Below are 6,996 nucleotides of genomic sequence, written 5' to 3'. Positions count from 1 at the left end.
TAACATGTGCCCCCTTTTCTATGGGTTGAGCAATGAAGAGCCTTATAAACATTTAGATGAGTTCTTGGAAGTTTGTTCCACCGTGAAAATCATGGATGTTCCGAAAGAAGTCCTAAAAATGAAGCTTTTCCCTTTCACTCTTCGGGATAAAGCTAAATATTAGTTTAACAACTTGCGGCCAAATACAATCACCTCTTGGGCACAATTGCAACAAGAGTTCCTAAAAAAGTATTACCCCGCAAGTTGAACCGATGCCATGAGAACTTCCATTCGTGAATTTAAACAACAAGAAGGAGAACCCCTTCATGAAGCATGGGAACGGTTGAATGACTTGCTACGGAAATGTCCACATCATGACATTCCTAAGTGGCAATTAGTTCAATGTTTCTTTTCAAGTTTATCCGATGCCAATAAGGGCATTGTTGATGCCTCTTGTGGCGGAAGCTACATAGAAAGAAATAAAGATGAAATTTGGCTTCTTTTCGAAAAAATGAGTGAAAACTCAATGCATAGATCTTCATCTTCTAAGGGTGGTCACCTAGCAAATATGGGAGGAAAGAAAGCTCTAAATCAAACAGACTCTTCCATGGAAATTGCCGCCGAGGTCAAAAATCTTACTCAAAGATTTGATAAATTTCTTTTGAATCAAAGTCCGGTAATTCAATCTTATTCTCATCCTTCCAATGAAATGTGCATGACTTGTTCTAGTTACACTCACCATACTTCAAATTGCCCTCTTGGACAAGTCATACCAAGTGAGTCTCAAGAACAAGCAAATGCAGCTTTCATTCATCAAGGGAACAACCCTTATTCCAATACTTACAATCCAGGGTGGAAAAATCATCCTAACTTTGCATGGAGAAATCAAGGAGACGGTACAAACCCTCCTCAAAATCAAGGTTACCAAGCAAAGTATGTTCCCCCACATCTCCAAAATCAAAATCAGAATTCTCAAGGTTACCATCCTTCATTCTATCCTCAGAATGTGAATCAATACTCTCAACCTCAAGCATCAAATTCTCAATCCTATTCTCAACCTCAAGCATCAAATTCTCAATCTTACTCTAATCCAAATCAAGCGCCTCTTAAAAGTTCCGCTTTTGAGGACAAGGTCTTGCAAGCCTTAGGTGATCTTCGAAAAGATAATCAATTATTTCATTCTCACTCTCAATCAATTGCAAAGCTTGAAGCTCAAATCGGGCAATTAGCTAATTCTTTAAATGTGAGAGAGAAAGGTAAGTTGCCTAGTCAAACTGAGACCAATCCTAAGGGGCAATTTATGGCGCAAACAAGTCCTTCATCAGAATTTTCTGGAAATGAGCAAGTTCAAGCAATTACTACCTTAAGGAGTGGTAGGAAAGTGGATAATAAGGTAGAGGTACCTAAGGAGGTTAATGAACTGAAGCAACCAAGTGGTAGCATCCATCCCATTCCAAATCATATTCTTATTTCTTTGGATGCTAGTGGTTCCAAAATGGACATTCCGTCATCTTCATCATCATCTCCCCAATTAGAGAAGCCTTATGAGCCAAAAGCTCCATTTCCTCAAGCTTTGAGAGAGACTTCATCATTTGGGAGACAAGAAGGGAAAATTCATGATATGATGGAAGTGTTTAAACAAGTAAAAATCAATCTTCCTCTTCTAGATGCAATTAGGCAAATTCTACCATATGCAAAGTTCTTGAAGGACTTGTGCACACAAAAGAGGAAGAGTAAGGGAAGGGACCTTAAGAAAGTGCTTTTAACGGAACAAGTGAGTTCCATCATTCTGTCTAACACTCCTCCTAAGTTCAAGGATCCGAGTGCTCCGACCATTTCTTGTGTTATTGGAAACCAAGAGGTTCGTAGAGCTCTCCTTGATTTAAGTGCAAGTAGCAATCTCATTCCATACTCTATTTACTTGCAATTAGGATTAGGGGACTTAAAGCCAACATCGGTAGTAATCCAACTAGCCGATAGATCAATTAAGAAACCTAGGGGAATTGTTGAGGATATTCTAATTAAGGTTGATAAATTTTATTTCCCGGTTGATTTTGTGGTACTAGATACTGAGCCAGTCCCTAATCTCACCAATCACATTCCAGTTATCCTAGGAAGGCCATTCCTTGCCACTGCCAATGCCATCATTAATTGTAGATCCGGCATTATGGACATCTCTTTTGGCAACATGATGGTTAAGCTTAATGTATTCAATGCAAGTCAACATCCCACAGATGAAGATGAGTGTTTCCTAGTAGATGTCTTGAATGAAACCATAGAGGAGACTCTTCCCTCTATTTTATTAAGGACCCTCTTGAGGCATGCCTTTGCGAAATGTTTGAAAGTTGTGGTTTTGACACAGAAGGATCCAAAAGTGAGGTGAATGCTTTAATGGACTCTGTGGCCACTTTGGATTACCCACCTTGGAAAAGCAAGAAAGAACCTCTTCCTTCACTCTCTAGTACTCCACTAGTTCTATCTCTCTTCTCTCCTCCTATTCTTGAGCTTAAGCCCCTTCCATCAAATCTGAAATACGCCTTCTTAGGCCCAAAAAAGACTCTTCCGGTCATCATTGCTTCCAATCTTGAAAATGACCAAGAGAATGATCTTAAAGCTAAAAAAGAAGCCATTGGATGGAGTGTGGCTGACTTAAAAGGCATTGACCCTTCTATTTGTATGCATCGCATACATATGGAAGAGGATGAAAAGCCATTTAGGGATGCTCAAAGGAGATTGAACCCAAATATGAAGGAAGTTGTCATGAAGGAGGTTGTGAAACTTCTAGATGCGGGAATCATTTATCCTATCTCTGATTCCAAGTGGGTTAGTCCAACTCAAGTGGTTCCCAAAAAGTCGGGAATTACAGTTGTTGAAAATGCTAAGGGTGATCTCATCTTGAAACGCACCGCCACTTCATGGCGTGTTTGCATAGATTACCGAAAGCTGAATTCTGCCACTAGGAAGGACCATTTTCCATTGCCTTTCATTGACCAAATCTTAGAAAGATTGGCTGGGCAACAATACTATTGCTTCCTAGATGGTTATTCAGGGTACAATCAAGTGGCCCTAAATCCATTAGATCAAGAAAAGACCACCTTCACATGTCCTTTCGGTACATTTGCTTATCGACGGATGCCTTTTGGATTGTGCAATGCTCCTGCCACTTTCCAAAGGTATATGATGTCAATTTTTTCGGACATGGTGGAGAAGTATTTAGAAGTCTTCATGGATGACTTCTCGGTTTTTGGCTCCTCATTTGATTCGTGTCTCCAAAATCTCAAAAAAGTGCTTCAAAGATCTCGTAAGACTAATCTTGTGTTAAGTTGGGAAAAGAGCCATTTTATGGTTCAAGAAGGAATCGTGCTTGGACATGTCATCTCTAAAAGAGGAATAGAAGTAGATAGAGCAAAAGTTGAGCTAATTTCTGAATTGTCTCCACCTACTACGGTGAGAGAAATCCGCTCCTTTCTAGGACATGCCGGTTTTTATCGCCGGTTCATCAAAGACTTTAGCAAAATTGCTAGACCCTTGTGCAACCTTCTTGCTAAGGAGACTTCATTTGTCTTTGATGAAGCATGCCTAAATGCTTTTCATCAACTTCGCACTCTTCTATCATCCGCTCCCATCATACAACCTCCAAATTGGTCATTACCATTTGAGATTATGTGTGATGCTTCCGACTTCGCAATGGGTGCTGCTTTGGGGCAAAGGGTAGGTAAACTACCATATGCTATATACTATACGAGTAAGACTTTCTCAGGTGCCCAATTGAACTATTCTACCATCGAGAAAGAGTTACTTGCTGTAGTATATGCCCTTGATAAATTTCGGTCATATCTCTTAGGATCCAAGGTAATTGTGTTTTCCGATCATGCCGCTCTTAGGCATCTTTTAATGAAAAAGGAAACCAAACCTCGCTTGATAAGATGGATCCTACTTCTTCAAGAATTTGACTTTGAAATCAAGGATAAAAAGGGCTTCGACAATGTCGTTGCCGATCATCTGTCTAGATTAATGGTTGAATCTTCTCCAAATCTTGAAATTCATGAATCATTTCCGGATGAACAACTCTTTCAAATCTCAAATGGGACGTTGCCTTGGTTCGCCGACATTGTTAATTATCTTGTAACTGGCAAACTTCCCATTACTTGGTCAAAACAAGAAAAGGACCGATTCTTTGCTACCATCCGGAAATACTATTGGGAAGATCCCATTCTGTTTCGTTATTGCCCGGATCAAATCATAAGAAGATGTGTGCCGAAAAGTGAAGTCCCGAGCGTCCTTGTGTTTTGTCACACACTTGCTTGTGGTGGGCATTTTAGTGGAAAAAGACCACTTTGAAGGTTCTTCAAAGTGGGCTCTTCTAGCCCACTATCCACCGAGATGCCTATAACTTTTGTAAGGTGTGTGTTCGGTGCCAAAAGTTGGGATCAATGTCAAAGAGAGACATGATGCCCTTAACTTCAGTCTTCGTTGTTGAAATCTTCGATGTATGGGGCATAGACTTTATGGGACCATTCCCAATGTCTTATGGCTTTCAATACATCTTCGTTGCCGTTGATTATGTTTCAAAATGGGTTGAGGCTTGTGCTACCACAACGAATGACCACTCCGTGGTAATTGCATTCGTTAAATCAAATATCTTTGCTTGTTTTGGTATGCCAAGGGCTATGATAAGTGATGGAGGAAAACATTTCTGTAATCAATTCTTGAAGCAACTTTTCTTGAAATACTCCATCACACATAAAGTGGCTACTCCCTACCATCCCCAAACAAGTGGGCAAGTCGAGGTGTCAAATAGGGAAATCAAGCATATTCTTGAGAAAACTATCAATCCCACCCAAAAAGATTGGTCAAGAAAATTAAACGATACTTTGTGGGCTTACCGGACAGCTTACAAGACTCCAATAGGCATGTCTCCATATAAACTTGTTTATGGGAAGCCTTGTCATCTTCCTGTTGAGCTAGAACACAAAGCACTTTGGGCAATAAAAAGGCTCAACTTTGATCTTGATAAGGTTGGAAAGGACCGTTTACTCCAACTCAATGAGCTAGAGGAATTGAGAAATGATGCCTATGATAGTTCAAAATTTTACAAGGCAAGGACAAAAGCATTTCATGATAACCATATTGTGAAAAAGTCCTTTGAAGCCTGTCAAAAGGCTTGGTTATTCAACTCTAGGCTCAAATTTTTCCCTGGAAAGCTTCGAACCAAATGGGAAGGCCCTTATCAAATTATCTCCGTCTCACCTCATGGGGCGGTTGAACTTAAAAATCTAAAAGATGAAGGGACCTTCAAAGTTAATGGCCAAAGGCTTAAACCATACATTGATGGACAAACTTTTCAAAGAAATGTGGAATCTGCCCTCTTGGTAGATCCCATTTACTTTGAAGATTGAGAACATCTCACGTCTTTCTAGCGACGTTAAACACTAGTTGCATTGAGTTTCTCCTTCGTTGCATTTTAATTTCCATTTTATTATTATTTTATTTTTATTTTTTCTTTTGTACATTTATGCATTTTTAAATTAAAAAAAATTAAAAAAATTAAAAAAAAAAAAATTGTAAATGAGTAATGTAGGTTGGTGTTTGATTTTATTTCTATTTTACTATTATTATTTTTATATATATTTCATGTTAGTTTTGATTTATTCAAAAACATAAAAAAAAAAAATAAAAAAAAATTAAAAGTATTAGTTTGTATAGATTGATAAGTGATTTTATTTCAATTTTATTTATTATTATTATTTTTTTATTTTTTTTTTTATCTATTTTTCATTTTAGTGTACATATTCTTTTTAGTTTTGTTTTGTTTTATTTTTTTAAAAATAAAAAAATAAAAAAAAAAAGAAAGATCGATCCCCAAAATGGGTGGGAGATCGATCCTATTTTCTTGGCAGAGAGTAACAAAAAAATAGGCCAAGTGGATCGATCTCCCGTCCATGTGGATCGATCCCATTTTACTTGTATTTTTCCCTTCTCATTAAACAGTGAAGGGGACATTTTTTGCCTAAAATTGTCGATCCCCCATCAAAGCAGATCGATCGCACCTTAGCCCTTGAAACCACGAATACATTCCTCTCTTCTGTTGCTTGAAATTCTGCTTCTTCCCCCAAAAATCTCTAAACCCAATTTCATCGTCCAACCCTCACGGTTCGCTCTTCTCGCGGCTGTTCGTAGTTCTTCTCCGGCGTCGAGGCTGAGTTTTTCCAGCGATTTAGGCTGGTTTCGCCGGCGATCAAGGCTGGATTCTCTCCGTAGATCGCGGCTGGTTCGCGGTTCTTCTTCGGCGATTTTGTGGGTCGCCGTTTGCCATTTTCTTGGTTGCTATTTCCAGTGATTTCGGCTTGGTCTCGCCGGTGATTTCGGCTGGGCTTATCGCCGGTGAATTTTATGGGTCAAAATAAAAAAAAAATTAAAAACAGCAACAAAACGATTTCGGCTGGGCTTTATCTTTCCGGCGAGTTTCTGCATCGCCGTTTTCTCTGGTTGTGGCTGGGTCGCCGTTTTCTTCCGGCGAGCTTTTGAATCGCCGTGTTCTTCTCTGATCGCCATCGCGACTGCTCTCTCTCCAACGAACGCGGCTGGGTTCTTCTCTCCGGCGAGCTTGTGGGTAATCTTCGCCGGCGATTCTTGAACTGGTTTACCCAGCGCTGCCGGTTTCTTCTCAGGCGAGCTTGTGTTAAATAAAAAAAAATGTAAATAAATAAATAATAATAATAAAATTAAATAAAAAAAAAATTTTAATAATAAAAAAAAAAAAAAAAATTGGATTGATGATTTCTTAAAAAAAAAAAAAAAAAACAGTTGAAGTGTTGTTAAAAACAATTGCATTGATAATTTAAAAAAAAAAAAAAATTGAATTGATTTATTTTTAATATAAAAAAATAAATAAATAAAAAATTCAGTAGCATTCCGTCTTACTAGAGACGTTAAACTTAGCTCATTTTTTTTATTTTATAGGTTATATATACATATTCTTTTTCTTTGTTTCTTAAAAAAAAAAAAAAAACAAAA

At 38.2% G+C, this 6,996-nt stretch overlaps 1 non-coding gene across 1 annotated transcript; it reads right to left on the bottom strand.

The window, feature by feature from the left end:
• Nucleotides 1–253: 253 nt before the first annotated feature.
• On the bottom strand, nt 254–360 carry LOC132267834 (small nucleolar RNA R71). The gene has a single exon (XR_009469102.1). It is a non-coding gene; the product is annotated as a small nucleolar RNA R71 (small nucleolar RNA).
• Nucleotides 361–6,996: the final 6,636 nt, after the last annotated feature.

Source organism: Cornus florida, unplaced genomic scaffold (assembly GCF_030987335.1).
Source record: "Cornus florida cultivar Cherokee Brave unplaced genomic scaffold, ASM3098733v1 CherokeeBrave_3.0.0_Hap2_Chr07, whole genome shotgun sequence".
In the NCBI taxonomy this organism is placed as follows: Eukaryota; Viridiplantae; Streptophyta; class Magnoliopsida; order Cornales; family Cornaceae; genus Cornus; species Cornus florida.
Note: the sequence above shows the minus strand (reverse complement) of the source record. Positions and strands in the feature narration are given on the sequence as shown.